Source organism: Eurytemora carolleeae, unplaced genomic scaffold, assembly GCF_000591075.1.
Source record: "Eurytemora carolleeae unplaced genomic scaffold, Eaff_2.0 scaffold79, whole genome shotgun sequence".
NCBI lineage: Eukaryota > Metazoa > Arthropoda > Copepoda > Calanoida > Temoridae > Eurytemora > Eurytemora carolleeae.
The window spans coordinates 270,630-291,924 of NW_019396020.1; the positions used below are offsets into that span (position 1 = coordinate 270,630).

The 21,295-nt window shown below is 33.3% G+C and overlaps 1 protein-coding gene across 2 annotated transcripts in view; it reads right to left on the minus strand.

Annotated features, from left to right (window-relative positions):
• Positions 1-18,273, minus strand: part of LOC111694839 (uncharacterized) — a 58,246-nt gene extending 39,973 nt beyond the window's left edge. Inside the window, exon 1 of one of the 2 annotated variants that reach the window (XM_023463905.1) lies at positions 18,101-18,273. The gene's annotated coding sequence lies outside the window, so the exon portion shown is untranslated. The remainder of the gene's footprint in view (positions 1-18,100) is intronic. The other variant, XM_023463977.1, reaches the window with a different exon arrangement.
• Between the last annotated feature and the right edge of the window lie 3,022 nt (positions 18,274-21,295).

The window sequence follows — 21,295 nt, forward strand, 5'->3', positions numbered from 1 at the left end:
CTTTGATATATTATTTGAAGAGAGCATAATTTAAAGTTTGAAATATGAAAAGTCTACGACACCAGGTTGAGAAGATAAAAGGGGATTAGAATATTTGAGCTTTAGTCAACTTATCAATTCCTTTCAGAGGTGTATAGACAGTGAACACTTTAGAATCTATTATGAATGTGGAATATAGACACAGGAATAGTCAATAAAAGATATATTTTTGCTCGACAACTAACTATGTTGCATTTTTCATCTCTTTCCATCCTAATTTCAATTTTGTTCTTCAATAACAACTTTCCATCCCTTTTATACTTAAAGGGATTGTAGACCTAATTTCAAGTGGTTTTCTTTTTATAGAACTTGGTTGCATGTCCGTCGTTCAATTTACGATAATACCCATTAAACCTTCTACTGGACAATTATGATAAAATTATTCCAGTTTCCTAAAATTTAATTATTTTCAATTGCGGGTTCTTCCTTGCGAATTTGTACTCCAGAAACAATTAAAGAAATTGACAGTTTTAAAGAGCCCGTGGTGAATCTGTAAATGCAGGGTCACTTAAAAATACTTCTACAATTCATGAAAAACTTTCGCTTCAGCATTAACTTTTAAACCCTATTTCTTCTATCCCTTTTTTATCTATTTAACCATACTTATAAACACTCCACCAATCACTTTTGTTCATAGTCAACAACATTTTGCCCTACGACATCCACTCCTTATCCCTTTGTCATCCATTTATTCATTTTTCATCCCTGGCCCCATGCCTGATATTAATAAATGAAAGATAAAAGAATGAGTTAAGATATTATATTTGTTGACAGGAAGAATTCCTACAATAGATCGTTTATACAACATAACAATGCGGGTCTGTTGTCAACATACCACAAATATTGAATATGACTAGGTGCTAGATTGTCTTGATTAGAAAACATCTGGAGAACTTGTTTATTCAAAATATTCGCGTCATAAGGAACTGAATATTTTCGAATTTATATGTTTGCAACCTGATGGTGTAAATCATTGGTATTTCAAACTTTGACTATTTTATCTAACAGAATTCATGACTTTAAATATTAAAGGTTAACGACATCGGGTTGCAAAGATTTAGGTATTAAAAAATCAGAGTTTGTGCCAAAAACTGAAGTTACTTTTTTATATAAAAATGATTATTAAAAAGTGTTTTCGCAGATACAGAAGCGACAAATTATAAGTTTTTAAAAAAAGTTTTATTAATTGGGAATAAGATCTGTAGTGTTTCCTTACAACAATTAGGAAATATTAAACCAAAAGCTTAATTATTTTTCAGTTTTCTATTCAGCTTAGAAAGTTTAACATATGCATGGTATAATTTTAGGATACAAAATTTGAAAATCATGCTTTTACTCTAAATTCTCGAATACCCCCCCTCCCCTCCAACCATCCCATATGCTATTTAATCCTCCCAGCACTTCGTTATGTTTATATCCCCAGTACCTGGTGCCAAATTGCCCATTTACATTTAATTCTTAGTTCTGACAAATCAATAATCTTGCACATTCCTCTCCTCCCAGGCTTAATTAATTATACGTTTCTTCTTCCTGATGGATAATATTCATAAAATATTCTAGAGACTGCAGCATTTACAACCCCCTCAAGGTTTAACTTATATCCCCTTCAGCTCCTTATCCTCCTGTCACCTGGAGAATTCCTATCCGTCCCTTCTTATCAAGGTAGGGGTATAGAGCTTACAGTATCCCTCTTTCTTATCCCTCCTTTACTCCTTAATCAACAATAAACGAAGATACTTTATAACCTTTCTCAAGGAATCACTAACCATTCTTTACAACTATCTTGCTCTCATCGCTTCACGAAACAGTCTCTAGACTCTGTTAGTCCTCAAACTAGAGAAAGACTATTTATGTACATAAATACTGTAACAGATTTTAATTTTTCTACAACTTATATATACATTGACCATAAAATGTTATGTAACAATCAATCTAGTTTGAAATACATTTATTATTATTATTATTATCCTAGAGTTGAGATCTTGTTCTCCTGGCAGAACTTTCTGTATTTTGATCTTTCTTTTAGTTTTAGTTGTTTGATACTTCTTAACATCTTTTTACTAGTACATTTGCGCAATGTAGCCCCTAACTTCTATCAAATTACTTTTCATTTTCTTATAATCTTTACTAAAACTTACTTATTTGTATAGAAACTCTACAATCTCTTGAAAGAGAATNATTTAAGAATTATTCCCGGAAAATTTTAAAACGCCTCCGGGTCTAAAAAAGATTAATTGTTTTTAGAAATGTTCTTGAAAACATTTTAAGTGTTTTTAGGGGAAAATATGTGAGCGAAGTAAACATGATAAAAGTGATGAATTCCCAAAGTGTGAGTAACCTGAATATGTACGAGGGGTAGAATATTGATAAGGTTTACGAGAATTTGATATCTGAAATCAGATCAGAAAAAATCAGGGTTAAATATTATCTTTCTGTACAAATTAACCCCCCCCCCACACTCACACATACTTCCATTCAAAAGCAATCTCCTTCCTTCTGCACAAAAAAAGTTTTTTTAAAAATCAATGAACGCGAAGCGCAACATATTTTCATGACAAATTTGGCCTAAAGGTGAAAATAGCATTTCTCCGGCAGGGGGGGGGGATATTTAGCAAAATAATTAACCCTGATACTGTGTATCTACTAGGAATACACTGGATACAAGTTACAAGGTCGAAGAATAATCTAGATAAATATTATAATTTCTGAAATGTAATTAGTGTTCAGTGTATCTACGTAGTATCTAACTTATATTCTATCTAGATAAAAAGGTTGAAATAGTGTCTAGCTTATAAAATCTGAATTAGTGCCTAAAATTATCCCTGTTTTAAAAGATCTGGATAAATAGCCCTTTCTGAATAAAAAGCAAATATTTCTTAATTTATATGATTTTAATGAATAGTCCTGATATAGTTCCTATTTAGTATTTATATGATTTAAAGAAATAGCCCTGAAATAGTTCCTATTTATATGATCTGAAGGAATAGCCCTGAAATAGTTCCTATTTATATGATCTGAAGGAAAAGCCCTGAAATAGTTCTTTTAAATGATCTGAAGGAATAGCCCTGAAATAGTTCCTATTTATATGATCTGAAGGAATAGCCCTGAAATAGATCCTGTTTATATGATCTGAAGGAATAGCCCTGAAATAGATCCTATTTGAAGGAATAGCCCTGAAATAGTTCCTAATGAGGGATGAATAATTTGCGTTGAGTAATTAACCTAAATATGAGGAAATATATCACACTGAGCCTTTCTACATATCTACCTCAGTTAGAGATAAATATTCATACATGTATGGAGATTATAAATTAACAAACAAGATTGAAGAAATGCAGAATGCAATCACTGTACTATTCTAAGTTTACTGTGCGTGTTTATCTGGCAGTGTTAGTTGCATTTACTTAATTGCATACCACAATGTGACACATTCTTTCTTCGCTTAGATATAGGAAAGATAAAAATTGAACCCAATGTATTGTATAATCTTAAGCAACTTATTTTGTGACTGAACCGTCATAATTAAAGCAAAAGTCTTTCAACTTTCACTCCTAAATTGACCTCATCCAAATGCCCCATCTTCATCCAACAAACTCGTCCTCATCCATCTAACTCGTCCTCATCCATCTAACTCGTCCTCATCCAACCAACCAGTACTCATCCATCCAACCCGTCCTAATACATCCAACCAGTACTCATCCACAACCCGTCCTAATACATCCATCCCGTCCTCATCCATCCAACCCGTCCTCATCCATCCAACCCGTCCTAATACATCCAACCAGTACTCATCCATCCAACCCGTCCTAATACATCCATCCCGTCCTCATCCATCCAACCCGTCCTCATCCATCCAACCCGTCCTCATCCATCCAACCAGTCCTCATACATCCAACCCGTCCTCATACATCCAACCAGTACTCATCCATCCAACCCGTCCTAATACAGCCAACCCGTCCTCATCCATCTAACCCGTCCTCATACATCCAACCCGTCCTCATCCATCCAACCAGTACTCATATATCCAACCAGTACTCATCCATCCAACCCGTCCTAATACATCCAACCCGTCCTCATCCATCCAACCCGTCCTCATACATCCAACCCGTCCTCATCCATCCAACCAGTACTCATCCATCCAACCCGTCCTAATACATCCAACCCGTCCTCATCCATCCAACCAGTCCTCATCCATCCAACCCGTCCTCATACATTAAAACCATCCTCATCCGACTAACCAATCCTCTTTAAACAAACACATCATCATCCGACTAACCAATCCTCTTTTATCCTCATCCGACTAACCAATCCTCTTTTAATAAACCCATCCTCATCAGACTAACCAATCCTCTTTTAACAAACCCATCCTTACCCGACTAACCAATCCTTCTACCAACTATTCCCAACCCACAAAACATAACTCTTCTTACAGCCTCAGCCGCACCCTCATCCAACTGACTCTAGGCTGATTTTTGAGGTTTGCAAAATTTGATGTTACCGAGTCTATTTCTCTCTGAAAGAGCTTAAAAATACTTCAACGTTTATATCCTTTCATATCATTTAATATCCCAGATAAATTTCTTTTTCTTTTCTTTTTTTAAATATATTTTTCTTATATCCTACGGTCCTGCCCCTCTCATCTTCATCCCTCTCTCTCTCTCTCTAATTCATATCTCAAGCCTGTGCCTGAACCCAGCCTTTGATGTATTCTTTTAACAAATTTTAAAATGTGAGGGAAAATTCCAGTATACGAAATATGATTCTAAACCTTCTAGGTGTTTATACAGGGGTGAGAACTGACTCACCCCAGAAAAATTGCTATAAATAGCATTGGTGGGATCTAGGGTAAATATAGAGAAAATTCCGAGATGGCTCATTCCTGTATCCGCCCCTGAAGCCTTCATCTAAAATATATATTTACATCCTTAAGAGGATGTGATGTGATGTGTACTTTTTTTCTAGGGAAGATTGGATGTATTTCTTCATATTATATATATACTCATCTTTACAATTAGAAATGAATAAATACACATTAGGAAATATACAAATACATTTTCTTTGCTGTCTGTAGACTCTATAGTGAAGCAATGGAACTAGAAGGATCAAGGAAACATGACAGAATATATTTTATGGTTTCGCGGAAGCAGGTCCACCATAGTTCTAACTTTTTCCCTTTAATCATTATTTATAGAGGCGATGGGGTGTGGGGAATTAACTTTGACAAACGTGTTTATAATTTATAAGTATTTTTTTAAATCATGGACTTCCAACATTGTTTCAATATAAATATGAATAATGGAATTGAGTAGTTGCCACAAACTTCAATTTTCCAGTTCCAAACCTTTGCCACCTAATAGTATAAACCTGTGATATTTCAAACTCAAATCATTTCGTCTAACAAAATTCATAGTTTGACATATACTAAGGTCGCCGAGATTGGGTTACACAGATATAGGGATGAGAAAATCAGGTTTTGTGGCAAAGACTCAATTCCTTTGAACTCTCCACCACCACAAACAAATATTAAGAAATGAAAAATGTGAAACAGATTAAATCCTAATAATATCAATTTCTCAGAATTTATTGGTTACACATTAATGTATGCTTTCAAGTGGGAGTACAAAGTCGAATTTTGAACAGAAAACGTTTTACTTTTATTCCTTTTTCTATATTCCGTATAAAAGTTCAGACCACTGTTTACATAATTATATAATGTGATTGTTAACTTTTTGTTTGCATTGAATCTACAATTCAGTTAAAAATACTTTTTCTATATTTTCTACAATCCCTTTAAATTGTGCATGCTTGGGCAATAATCTACATAATGTAATATTTATAAATGCATTTCCTCTGCAACTTCTGCAAGTTCTGCAATATTTGCATTTCTGCAATTTTCTTTTAAATCTATAAGTCGTGTCAAGTTCTCCCGGAGTTGAAATATTGCTGATACCCTTTCCCTAGATTTTATCAGGACTATATCATTAGCACGGATAGCAGGGATTCAGGAGTGGGACTAATCGGGCCAGAAAATGGAATTAATTTATCCGAATAATTATGTAAATTTTCCAATCTGAAATCTTCAGATATTAATCTCTACTTCACCCGCTACCTATCAAAACGCAGATATTTTACAAAATTTTGTTTTACCTAAACCAAACAAAACTATTAATATCAAATATTGATGACATGGTTCACTTTTTCGAAGAAAAAAGTGTAATATATATTTAATAATATCATTATGTTTTACATTCTTGTGTGTTCAGTTTCAACCTAAGATTGCAAAACAATAACAATCTGTAAAAGGGTCAAAGTGCTGACATATATATAATACAAACCCTTAGTCTGGGTAGTAGGTATATTATACCTCTCCGACATAAGAAAAGGTCAAATTAATACGACTTTGTGACCTCGCAGATCCTATAGTTTGATAAGAAAAGTAAGTTAACTTGATTGCAGGTTAAAAATTCACAACTTTTTTATTCTTCAAAGGCTCTTTGGAAAGATTATTATGACTAATGCATATTACGTGATACAACTCACGTCCCACTGATGTACATTTGAATATCCGAGCTGGGCCAACCTTTGCAGTCCTACTTTGGACTTTACCGCCAATTTACAATTACTAAAGCGGCAGAGGAGTGTGATCTGATCTTAAAAAGGATATGTTGATTTTCAAGTAGCGTCAAATACATTTCTAAGCTTCTAGAATAGAATGGATTAAATGTGAAAAATTGTTCCACGCAGTAATCTTTTCAACTCAAAAAGATTTCGTTCAAGGATTTAATTAAATCATTTCTTTATTTTCTTCTCCCAAGTAGCGGATAAGCGATCTCTTTAAACTTGGTCCTATTGATATCATGAATCCTCTTGCTAGGATTAACTCCGTCATGGGTTGATCTTTTTAAAAAACTAAACCTTGAAAAAGCGGGAATTTCACATTTTATATTTTAATTTTTAAACTTTTGACGGTTCCAAAAATACCTACTTAAGTTTCATATACCAAATGGATGGAAGGATAGTGTATGGATGGAAGGATGGTATATGGATGGAGGGAAGGAAAGTGTATGGATGGAAGTAGTATTTAGAAAGATTAAAAACCCTACAATTGATGGAATGTCCGGAATGTTCTCAATGGATTTAATCCTTGCTAATCGATTTAAATCAATCCGATTCAGTACTATTACTATAAACATTATCCGAATGTAGATTGTGTTGAATAAAACCATGGAATTTATTCGATGTATTTATGTTGAGTTTTCAAAATCCTCCTAGCTGATGATGTTATAACATTAACCCTCCCCGGGATGTTTAATTAAATTATTATTTTATTCAACCCTGTCCAATACAGTTTCAAGTTACAACCTTTAGATGGAAATGTGTACATGTGTATGAGAAGTAGCTATTCAAACATTTTAAAATATATTATTTAACTTTTCCTGACTTTCAGCAAAAAGGAATTAAGTCTTTGTCTTGTCAGAAACTCTGATTTTCTATTATACATAAGAAAGCTCTTCGCTCATCTATATTTGTTTGTATGTTAGCTATAGCTGGCCAAACGGATGGACCGAATGGGCTGAAATTTTTTGAGGGAACCCTTGAGTACCCCGGGGGTAACAAAGGCAAAAAAAAATCGAATTCAGGTTTTTTTTTCAAGAATAAAATTTTTTGTTTTCAAAATTCGATTTATTTAAATCCACTGGCAACGCCTGGCACTTCGGCTAGTCCCATATATTTCTTTTCAATTAAGTCGCAGACCTTTGCTATTTCAAACTATGAATTTTGTTTGATCAAATAATCTAAACTTGTAATATTAAAGGTTTACACTTCAGGTTGTAAAGATATATGGATTAGAAAATTATTGCAAAAATGAGATTTCAGCAAACAAAATTTGGGCCCGGAAATTCGTTTACCTTAAGGCACGTAGACAGGAGGGGCAAGTTTCCGCGCGAAGCGAGATTTTTATTTTTTCTCTCCATGGTGATTTTTGCCTCCCCCCCCCCAGGCCTCTGTATAAAAAATTGTGTAATAAATTTTTCAAGAAATTGCCTGCCCTATCGCTATCCTCTCTCCTCAACCCGGCCGTTGCACTCCTTTATATTGAAAATTAGCATATCTAAAACTGAAGTAAAGTATGGACTATGCTAATTTGATAAAGGTAAAATGCAAATTTTAGTAAATTGATTAAAATTTTAGAGGAGAGGGTTTCTGCTAAGATATGCTGATTATATCCGAAAATTCCAGAACGAACTGTTAAAAAAAAGAGATTTAAGGTTTCAGGATATATTCATAACTTAAAATCTAAAAATTTTTTAACTAAAATTTAGAAGAGAGTCTAGGGCCCAAGGAAAGTAGCACTGAGAAGGCGTAATATCTTGGCATCCATAATAAATCCAAATTATTTGGGAAGAATAGCTTTAAACATTTTCATCCTAACACACACACACACACAGCCATGAACAAACACACAAAACACATGTGACAAACATTTCAGAAGCTCACATTCACTCAAATACAAACTGTTCTATAACTTACAAGTATTTAAGAGAGACAAACAACTGTATTTGTAGACCTAGGACTAAGTAATGTTAATTCCCTGGGGACATTCTATATTATACATATGTATTATCATACTGAACACACAAATCAACCATAATCCGGATTCATCTAAAAACCAATGTTCAGCTAATAAATACTTATTAACGATTTACTATAATTTCTTGTATCAAAAACAAAGAAACTGAGTTTTTGCAACAAAATCAAATTGTCTAATCCCTCTATCTTTACAACCTGATGGTGTAAACCTTTGATATTTCAAACTTTGGCCATTTGGTCAAACAGAATTAAAAGTTTGAAATATTAACATAGAATTTCAAAATCTAGGGATTAAAAAATAAGATTTTGTGGTAAAAACTCAATTCCTTTCCGTTTCCGAAATGTCTTTTTTCCGTCAACCTTTATGCGGAAACTTGAGTGCCCACATTGGATATCGAGATCACAGTTCAGATTAATGATACAAAAGATCCGACAAAGGAATATTTTAATAGCTCTCATTAGTTGACAATTAAGATTTATGTTTTTGGAGCAACATAATTTGTTTTTAATGTTTTGGTTGATAGTCTTAAACTTGGTTCCATAACATATTCTTAAACTCTTAAAATATTAGTTCTATATAGAATAGTATATTCCATTCTCTACCAAGTTAAAAAGAATACTCATTGATACAATTGTAGGTTTGAATGAAAAATTGTTTCAAAGAAAGATTAATTACCATGGAAAAGGATTTTCATTTATATCTTTTGGATTTTTAATTCTTTCTCTAAGTTCTCTTAGTATAAAGAGTATCTATTCTTTATCTTCTTCTATATACCCTCTACCCCTATCTTACCAAAGTTTGTTTTCTCAATCCTTGCATCAACCCTTTTTCTTCCCCCCCCCCCGTCCAACTTTTTTGAACATCTGGCCTTGATTCCTCCTTTTGCTAAGCTCTTCTAGTTCTTGTTTAGTGTTTGTTTGTTTTCAAGAATGAGAAACACATTTTTTGTATTGAAACTCATTAACCCACATATAGATAATTAGCTCCAGAATGAATAATAGCAAGTGAAAAATACATTTTTTTTTTGGGGGGGGGGGTTGACTGGGGGGCAACAATCCCCTCATTAAGAGATGGACCAGTTTTATCAGTTTTAACATTGTTTCAATCCAGATTTATTTGTGTAAAGTATAGCAACCCCTCCATCTTCCTCTACTTTTATGAAGTTTTTTCGTTAATATATTATTACGTGTAGAACATGCAAACCTGGTGGGTGAATACAAATATTTAAATTCAATATTTCTAGTTGAATACTCAACAGTTGGAGTTTGCAAATGGTTTAGTTTCCGTTAATATTAGTTTCTCTTAAATTTGCAAAATCAAGTTGTGACGGAACTAAGCAGATATATACTTCCATACCTGGTGCTAGAATCCGGATTTTAATGGATCCGGATCCAAGTCGTGGACATCCGAGTGACGTGATTTAAAATTAAAGAACTTTAAAAAGTCAAGGAAAAATTTCAATTTTAAAAACATGAATTTTCTTTATAAATCGTAAATAATATACCCTTTGCCTAAATGGTGTTGCAATTCTTAATTAATGTGAATTATTTTAGGATAAAAGATCTAGGGAAACTCTTATGATAAAAAATGTGATCATTAGTTGGTATTATTTACCGAATCCCAGCATGTAATATAATATTCATATTTTCTGCTACGTGACTTGGCTTCACCTTACAGGATATTCACCAGGATCGGAGACATGTAGAGTCATATTAATCTATTTACAAATAAACAGGAAGACCCAATACACAAAGAGATTTGTGAAGAATAAATTATAGAATATTACTTTGATATTATTTTTTACTTGATAAATAATTGAAGTATAAAACTTTATTTGTCCGGCAGTACAAATGTAGACTAATATTTATAGTTATTATAGTTTATATAAATGACTAGCTTTGGAAACCAAGCTTTGTCTGGAAACTGAATCAACCTTCGGTATAAAAGTCAAACCACTTCATTTAGTATTGTTTATAAAACCAAACCACGAACATTCCCGTGTTTCTACCAAGTTTCCCAGTCAAAATTTTATAGAACTCCGTGAAGGGGTTCATGTTATATATTATATAGATGATATCTCCCTATAAATTAAAGGTTAATGGGCTATTTTATCTTATCTAAGCATGTTCCTCAAATCTTCAGATCAAATTTTTCCAGTTTTTGCCCGCTTCGTCCAGGTGAAATTAGAAAATTATTTGAGAAGCAAAAAGTGGAGTTAAGGAAATGTGTATTTAGAATTCGAAATATATTTTAAATTTTCCAGTTGAGAAGACTTCCATTTAGCTTTAGCTTTAACTCTTCTGTCAAACCTAAAGCTGAACTAAAATACTCTTTTTACAAAATTTCTAAAATTGACTTTGCAAACTGCTTGGAATAAATCAACATTAAGCCTTTAAACCATATTTTCTAGTTTTTGTATTCTATATTTGTTAAATAACGTTTATAAGTAAAGAAACTTTTAAATAAGGTTTTTTTTTCTTCACTATTAGCAGGTTATAATAGCGAAATTACTAAAAGTGTTGATTGTTGAGCAAAATTTACAATTCTTTCAAAACAATAAAACTACATTTAGTTCATAGAACCGAACTAATTTAGCACATGTTGCTCAAACACCACACAGTATTTTAAATAAATATAATACTACATGAACAGCATTTTAAAACACAAACTCTGTGCTCATGACACAAGATTTCTTTATGATAATTAAATAATTCTAAAAAAATTGGATTGACAAAAGGTTTTTCACATCAAAAAATTGAAAACGAAGAGTTTAATCTCCCGTTTGTATAGAAAGGCTGGGGGACTTGTACAACAGACAGTTCAGAAAGCTAACAGATATATATATATATCTTTATCATGCCTACCAAGGGAACTAAGGAGGACACTGGCCTCCTACCAACTCATTATACAGGAGTGTAACCCCTCGGAGTCCTCCACATCACTGAGGATATCAGAGGACGCTCTTTACTCTACAGCTGGTTTTGGAGAGAAAAACACAAGGGTTCACCATACTTGTTTGTAGACCTCATCAATAGATTCATCTCCTGTAGCTTCTAGAACTGGACCATTGCTCTCGTACCATCCCGTCTGAACTACTAACTGGGATATCCTGGATACAGAGGAGAACAAGGATACCCAAGATATCAGATGGTGCCTCATCCTCATATTAGAGACGCTGATCTTTACAGACAGCTCTTCACATATCTGGAGCAAGCTAGAAGATCCAGTCAGACTTAGGACTCCAGGAGCAAAAGCTAAACCTGATACTGGAGAAGCTGCTCTTTACAGACAGCTCTCGACATATCTATTATAGAAGAACAAGATGATCTTGATACAGGAGACGCTGATTTTTACAAACAGCTCTCTACATATCTGCTGTAGAAGCAAACTAGATAACTTTGGGACAGGAGACGCTGCTCTTTACAGACAGCGCTTCACAGACCTGTTGTAGAAGAAGCTAAGGAACAAGAAAATCTTGAGCCAAGATACTCTAGAAGCAGCTCCGGTAATGAATCGCTAACATAGCAGAACCATAGGAGCAGCTCCGGTAATGAACTGCTAACATAGCAGAGACTCTAGGAGAAGCTCCCGTAATGAACAGATAACATAGCAGAGACTCTAGGAGAAGCTCCGGTACTGAACAGATAACATAGCAGAGACTCTAGGAGCAGCCCTGGTACTAAAGGAACCAGCTGGGAATGTAGTGAAAACATCCCATATTGTAGGGGCAGCTACAGTAGCGGAGACTCTGGAAGCAGCTAAGATTGCAGTGTAAAAGATACTGAATTGGAGCAGCTAAACGAGATATCGAGTTGAGGAAGCTGCCTAGATAGATACTGAACTGGAGCAGCTAAACGAGATATCGAGTTGAGGAAGCTGCCTAGATAGATACTGAACTGGAGCAGCTAAACGAGATATTGAGTTGGAGAAGTTGCCTAGATAGATACGGAAGATATTGAGATTGAGGAGGCTGCTCAGACAGACACTGAACTGGAACAGGCGAACCACAGTTTCTCAGATACCATAGAGAGCCAATTCATCGAGAATAACCTTCAACAGATGTATTTAGATCAATAAACTAAAAAGCTGATAAATCTCTTTCATTCATACTCTGAGATATATATGTTTAGAATGGAGTGTGCCATGTTCATATTCATGTCACTCTGGGCCGTAGTAAATTTAAATTTGAACAAGACCTGCCCAGTTTGTACAGGCCTGCCAGATAACAGCATGTACTGACCCGATCCTATGGTAGCCCGGTTCTTGACCATATTCTGTACAGTAATTCGCCCTAAACAGACTAACATACGACGGTTAGTTCATTTAGACAATAGACAACATTCTAGAAGTTATTTCATTAGACAATAGACAACATTCTATAGGTTAGTTCATTAGACAATAGACAACATTCTAGAGGTTAGTTCATTAGACAATAGACAACATTCTAGAGGTTAGTTCATTAGACATTAGATATTGAGAGAGAGAGAGAACATTAAAGGGCTTTATGAAACAAAGTACGGAGATCTAGAGAAAGACATTTGTGCACGTCCTAAACAGATAGATGGAGCAAATGATTGATCTCGAAAGTCCCGTAGATTTATGTATGTAATTGTAATCGATAGAATAGCGTTAATCATTACGATAAGCTTAGCTCATTAGATCTGATGCAGATTTACACAAGGAACCAACCTAGAAACTTTTAAAGGAGAGCCTATCAAAATTACTCAAAACAATAAAAAAACAGCCGTTTTTAGTTTTTATAAATCTTGTATATTCTCTAGTCACTCCCGTCACCCCTCAGCTCGAGGTTTACTGGCGCCTAGTGATCAAATTTAAGCATGTACGTGTAATATTTAGATTCAGCAAGAATATAACTTACAAGTTTCAAAATGCATTTTCATGGAATCTTGGAAGAGTAAAAATACAGCTTTGCATTTCTTTCTTAAAATATTTACCGGAGGATAAGGTGTAAATCCTGAGTCATGTGGACCTACACTGATAAATATGAACATATCAAATAAAATTAATTCAGACATTTTCTATCCTCAAGACAAGAAAAAGCAGGTGTAGACTGTAGTGACGGGTTTAATTCCAAGGATGTTTTGAGATGATATCTCCTCCCCATCGGTCTCAAAAACAACCTGTGTACAAGATGTTAAAGACAGTTTTGAGTTTACTCCGTAAACAAGAGCTAAAGAACGGATGTATGTAAACAAGAAGCTACAGGACAGCTGTTGGAGTATATATATATCTAAGATTATGTTCTATCTTGAGAACATGATAGTATACATCTATATATATGAGATTATGTTCTATCTTGAGAACAGGATAGTATACATCTATATATCTAAGATTATGTTCTATCCTGAGAACAGGATAGTATACATCTATATATCTAGGATTATGTTCTATCCTGAGAACATGATAGTTAACATCTATATATCAAAGATTATGTTCTATCCTGAGAACAGGATAGTATACATCTATATATCTAAGATTATGTTCTATCCTGAGAACGTGATAGAACACTTGAGATGGTAAACATGAATCTAAGCCAGGAAATTAGCAAACAAACAACACCCCCCTCTCCCCTCCCTCCCTATCCTTTATAAAGTATTAATTCGATGTATTTTTGAAGAATTAACATCCCCCCCCCTAGGATTTTCATATGATTTTCATAGATTAAAGGAAAAAAGTTTTAAAAAAAACATCAATATATTTGATCTTTTTGTCCAATAGTTCATTTATTTTCCTTAATTCTTAATCCTTAATCATTCCTTACCACCAGGGGGGGGGGAATAATTTCTCCCAAAATATATAAATACCATAGACTAAATGAATTCATCTAAAAGTACTTGACATTTGTAGATGAATCTATTGGTTCGATATCAAGGAGTATGCATTTTCCTAAAGGTTAGGGGGGAGGTAATAAATATGTTGACCCTTTTAAAAGGAGTGTTTGCGAAAAATGAAAGGGGGTATAGGCTTAATGCTATAAAAAAGCGCTTTTGATCGCTACTAATCTTACTTCTATCTGTTGCGCCTATAAGGAGAAAATTGTTAAAAACGACTCACACCGAAGAACGCAACGTCCATACAAATTCGGAAAGATGCAACATTCATCTCGGATCGTAAACAAATCAATTTAATTCCTAACAAATCATTCAGTTATTACAAACAGTAGTAATCGATTATTTTTCGACGCATTCGTATATAGTTAATATTTCATGATATTTTCGATTTTGTTTTTTTAAAATAATTTTCGCTGGCGTTGGATTTTCGAACATTCCTGGCAAATATGAAAATGTCGTCTTCATTATCAAAAATCCTCGAAACAGTTTTCAATGTTTTCAAAAGTAACTCTCAGATCATTAAAAATACAAAATATTATGAAATATCAACAATTTACGAATGCGTCGCAAAATAATCGATGACTATTGTTTGTAATATCTGAATGATTTGTTTGGAATTAAATTGATCTATTTACGATCCGAGTTGAATGTTGCATCTTTCTGAATTTGTATGGACACTACGTTCTTCGGTATAAGTCGTTTTTAACAATTTTCTCCTTATAAACACAACAGAGAGAAGTAAGATTATTAGCGATCAAAAGCGTTTTTTTATCGCATTAAGCCTATAATACCCCCATTTATTTTTCGCGAACACTTCCTTTAAATGGTTTAATATAAATATCTCTCCCAAAGTTTAAATTAAGCATTGAATGTTTTTCTCCTAAAATCTAATTCTGTCATCTCACATCAAAGAAACTAAGTTTTACTGAAGATCTAAAGTTTCCAGTCCAGACTTTCGATACAGAGGATTAAAGGCAAGTGGTATTTCTTATTGTTTTATTGGATATATGTTCTACAAAGAATACAATAAATACAAATATAAAGCTTTGTCACACTATATATAGTACACTGCCAGTGGTGCAACTATCACTTTTGAAGAGGGGCTGTACCCCACTGTCAAAAAAAAATTCAAAAAGAAAGCGCTGTTTTCAGGATTTTAAGTAAAAATCTTTTTAAAAATATATATACTTCCAACAGCTTTAAAATGAACGACATGAGTAAATTAATTAAACATGTGAGCGAAGCGACAAAAAATTTCTATTCTTCTGGTGTCTTTTCATGTATTTCTTAGTGAGTCATATTTACTACAGGGTGTCCCACATCAAATTAGACCGCGTCAATGGGTCTTAATTACAATTTGGGGGATAAATCAGAAAATTTAAGAAGAACGAAACATTTCAAAAAATTTAATAAGGTTAATAGAAATTTTTTATGCATAAAATGCTAGATTTTTGAGTTTTATTTGCGTATTTTGGCGTTAAAGATTGGAGATAATCTAATATGATATGGGACGCTCTGTATGTATATAAAGTCCCCAATTACAGACAATAGTAGGTTTTTGTAATTTATCCACAAGTCATATTCGTCCACTATTCAGTCCCTTAATCGTAGGTCTGTGCAGTCCTAAGTAGTAAGTAGTTCCTGGCAGTACTTAATTATCTTTCGTCTAAACATAATCCATAATAGTCTTTTTGAATGAAAAGAAAATGAAAATCTAAAATGCAATGTAAAAAGATTAGGAGGTGTGGTATAGAACTTTAATTTGCTTTGTGAAGTTTGTTTTGTTGCACTGTGCATTGCTAAAATAAGTGCATAAAGCACCTTCAACTAAGCTTTCGGTGAGTTCTGCAGTAATATGCCGTACACTGACCGAAGATATATTGTAGCGTTTAGTGGAGAGTGAACGGTTGGGCAAATTTCAAGTTCAACTTTTCTTACAACTTCTCTTTAGGTTTCACGAAAATTCAAAACATATTTGATTTAAAAGGGGGAAAAGTGCACCACCACCAGAACTTGGCCCGTAACGGAATATTTTGGTTGTGGGGGGGGGGCACACGGGGTAAACCTTCCATTTAATCTTACAGGGGGCACACGCCGCCGGTTGATCCCCCTCCCCTAAGCCATATAATGGTGTTAAGAAAACGTGTAGTTGAGTAAGCAAATATATTCTACTGCATGTAATGATGATTAATAATAATAATGAAGGGACGGATTAGGATTGATGATGTGACGAAACTAATCTAAGATGTAGGAATGGATTAATACATGAACACAATATGTTGAACATTTATTCTTTTTCCTAGTTCACATTCCATTAGAGGATTGAATCCATAGTTCACCCTTAACGTACTGCACTCTTAAAACTTTACAAAGGAATTGAGTCTTTGCCACAAATTCTTTCTAAATCCTAAATATTTATATGCAACCAAATCTTAAAGAAAGTTAGATATTTCAAACTATTAATCCTTATAGATATCAAATTATATAAGTTTAAAATATTAAACAACATCAGGTTGCAAAGTTACAAGGACTAGAAAATGTAATTGTATGCCAAAGAATCAGCTCCTTTGAATTTTAAAAAGCCTAAAATTAAAGTACAGGATGTGTTGAAAATAAACATAGAAACTAGCCAATTAAAATCGTCTTTGATATCCTCTATTAAAAATATTTTTTTTTGGCAATTTTGATTTATAGTACACCACATTTCAGATATGTCAATGGTTTTTTAGTTTTAACGCTTTATGTAGAGCACTCTAGTATGCCGAGTCCATTAGCGCCTGATCTAATCAGGGTTCAGCCCTGTGTTTGGTGTCTATTCTGAACCAATAGAAATCGCATGGCGGTAACATCTATCTTTCTATATATCTCATTATCCAATCAAAGATATGAATCCTTATATCGGCCCTATAACAGTAAATATTTACTTCTACTGAAACTATCGTGAGAGACGTAAAGATCGAAGACGATTTATAAGTGGTTTCTTTTCTCCCATGATTTCTGGACGTAATTGTATAGAATAAAAGGTTGGCGCATAAAAAACCATAAAATAAATAAAATAATTGACTGAATTACGGTAAACTAGAAGCCTTGGTTAAAAGTCATTTAGGATTAACCTAAAACCTGTTTTTGCTAATTAAGTGAAGGCTTATTGTATTTGCTATTATTATATACCTTTTCGTTGGTCTATTATTTCAAACAAGCGAAAAAGGTCGTATGCGCTACTTTGTACGAATTTAGAATAAAATCCTTCTGTAGGACAGGCCCAATCAAATTATAACTTAAAATATGTCGATATACAGATAGGTTTGTTATTCGTTGCATATTATAGTTTTAAAGTTTATAAATTTTAATCTTACCATAAGAAAGTGTAAAATGTGTATTAAAGAATTTAAAAATAAAACTGCACATTGTTATTAAAAACTCGGGTAATAAATTAAACTGTATAGTGTATTATAGTGATCTGACTATACATGAAGAACCTGGAGATGAAATGTCGATTCATTCAACCAGAAAAAAAACCTGAAACCATTCATTTTCAACGCGCGTCAAGTAAAATTGAATAAAAGTTAAACATGGGATATCATTTCTGTAAAATATTAGAGTTAATAAAACCAACCTTATAACTGTGAAACCGGTATTTTCTATAACTAACTTTTACTTGTTTCACCTCACTCGATGTGTCTCACTCCTAGTATGAAGTAAAACTGCTCAACTCCCAAGTTTCCATTGGCTTTCACATGGTCACGTGAAAATCTCTGTGCTATGATTGGTTAAGCCATGTTTTGTTTACTGGGCATGATCCTGGCTGTTAGAGTTTACTCCCCTGCCGGTAGAGCGCTCTCCGTACCATACAACATACCCTGAGCTATGTAACTCAATTCATAGGAATTTATTCGATGGATTCAGTTTTTACATCTTCTGATCATTCTTGGAGTATCCATCTATATCTCGCTGAATGAAGAGATTATAAGATCAAAGTAAAAAAGAATTCCGACTGCAGAACCAAAAACAGGTTGTAAACATATAATAGATATAATACCAATTAGTGACAATTACCATACAGTTTGCCATTTGGAAACCCAGTTTTGTCTTGATTCTAAAAAACTAAGCTTTCTCTGTAAAAATCAAACAACTTAACTTAGAAATTTGAAATTAAACTATAGAATTGTTATTAGATCTTTATAATAATTTGTTCCTAGCTGCAAGGGCTGAAACTGCAGGGACGTAGTAGCATGTTTAGGATTAGGATATTAAGTCTGTATTAATTATCTTGAATTTCAAAGATCATCCAGGTTTTAGTTTAATGATAATATTAATTTTATTTTATGTTAATACTTCAATTCTGACTCTTCTGACCGTTGTTAATAATGTTTTTATTTTCCATAACCGCGAGTGTGTTGACTCGACCCCTGCATTAAAAGCAGTATGACCGAGCATATAATATTATTATTTTTATTATTATTATTATTATTATTATTATTATTTTTATTATTTTTATTATTATTATTATTATTATTTTTATTATTATTTACGTCACAAGACTGTAAATTCCTAACATATATATTCAATATAAGAAGAGAACTAAGTCTACATTACAAAAAATAGAACTTTTAACGTTTCAACAATATGTGTCATGCCATGCAATCATCATGATACATTTCCATTTGTTTTACAAGTGAATTTACAATTTACATTTACATTTAAATTTTCAATTAATATTAAGTAAATATTTTACACAGAGATGTAACCTTTACAGAGAGAATTTACAATTTACATTTACTTGTAAATAAAGTAAATATTTTACACAGAGAATTTACAATTTACATTTACATTTACATTTACAATTAATATAAAGTTAATATTTTTACACAGGGATAAAACCTTTACACAGAGAATTTACAATTCACACTTACATTACATTTACATTTACAATTAATCTAAAGTAAATATTTTACACAGGGATGTAACCTTTACACAGAGAATTTACAATTTACATTTACATTTACAATTAATATAAAGTAAACATTTTACACAGGGATGTAACCTTTAAACGAAGATTTTACAATTTATATTTACATTACAATTACAATTGATATAAAGTAAATATTTTTCACAGGTATGTAACCTTTAAAGTAAATATTTTATACAGGGATATTACCTATACACAGAGAGTTTACAATTTACACAAGGATATTTATTACCTTTACACAGAGGATTTACGAGATACACAGGTATATATCCTTTTACACAGAGAATTTACAATTTACATGTAAATTTACAAATTGTATAGGTACAAAATACACACAGGTCTCATACCATTCCTCTAATGCTGCCCCTAGCCAGGGGCGTACGAGGGCTTTTGCTTGGGGGGGGGGCAACCATGTGCGCGCGTAAGCGCGCAAAAAAAATTTGGGGTCCCCCCTCTTGGCAATATTGTCACCCCCCCCCTTAAAAACACCTTTTTCGAAAAAATATTGATACCTTTTTTAAATTTTTTTTTGCCCCCCTCCCACCTGGACTTGTTTTGTTCACCATAAAAATACACCAAAAAGACTACATTTTTGGGTGTGACTAACCTTAGAGTCTAAAAATTATTCCTTTGCTTGAAAAACTAACTTTTTAATTTTACAAATTTATCACTTAACTCCATCACAGCTAACTAAATCAATAATCACAGCATCATTAAAAATTATATTTTTACTAATAAACGAAATTTCTTCTGAAATTTTTAGATAGAATTTACTCAATCTACATATTCACCAACTCTTTTAAGCTACAAATTTTCTGTGATTGCTTGCACAAACATTTCAATAATTTTTTCAGTAGAGAGCTCAGACAGCCTTATAGGGTGTAAAGCTATAAGTGCAAGATCGTTAAGTCTGCTCTCCGTCTATAGTACATCTTGTGTAATGAAGAATTCTTTTTAGAAGGCTAAAACATTTCTCTCCTCGTATTAACAGTGAATTCAGACAAATCCTTAGTCTTTGTTATTGTCAGGTGTTACTTTTTAAACGTAGTTTCCTTTTAATTTTGTATTTTCCAGGGGGGCAGTGCCGGCCGCCAGGAACTCCCAGGGGGGGGGCAAGAGGACTACTAAGTCTTACAGACCCCCTAGCGGTTAATACGCACAACTCAGGACTCTCAGTCTCGCTCTCTTACTCTCTCAGTGAAGTGTGAAGAAAATTGAGCAGATCAGCTGATTTTCTTTATAGCAACAACACAAGAATATTTTTCTCTATTTCTTGACAGATATATATTGAAAGATTTTATCATGTAACGTGACAATGTCTATTCCTGTTTATAATCTAGTTGATGTTGAATGGATTTCCGATATCAAGCTTTTAGCTTATTTATCTCATTATTATTCCTTCGGTTCAGAACAACTAATCTGTCAAGGTTGGCAACATTCAACCCCTAATCCACCCTCTACCGTACCCCTAGCCATATAATATCAACCTCCACACAACTAAGTCTACCTGCCAGGCCCAAATTTAAGCATAATTTAAAGCAGTTTGTCAGTGCCAATGGACTGCTGTAGTACTCTTAGTACACAACACTATAAACTTATTCATTGACAGGTATTGAGTCTTCGCCGCAAACTCTGATTTTTCTTTGCAAACCAATGTCGTAGACCTTTTAAATTTTAGACTATGAATTCTGTTAGATAAAATTTAATCTAAGTTTGAATTATCAAGGTTTACACTATCAAGAATTGCAAAGATATAGGGATTAGTACATTAGTATTTATGACAAAGACTCAATTCCTTTAAATTCTTTGCAATACGTTTAAAAAATTCTATTTTAATATTTC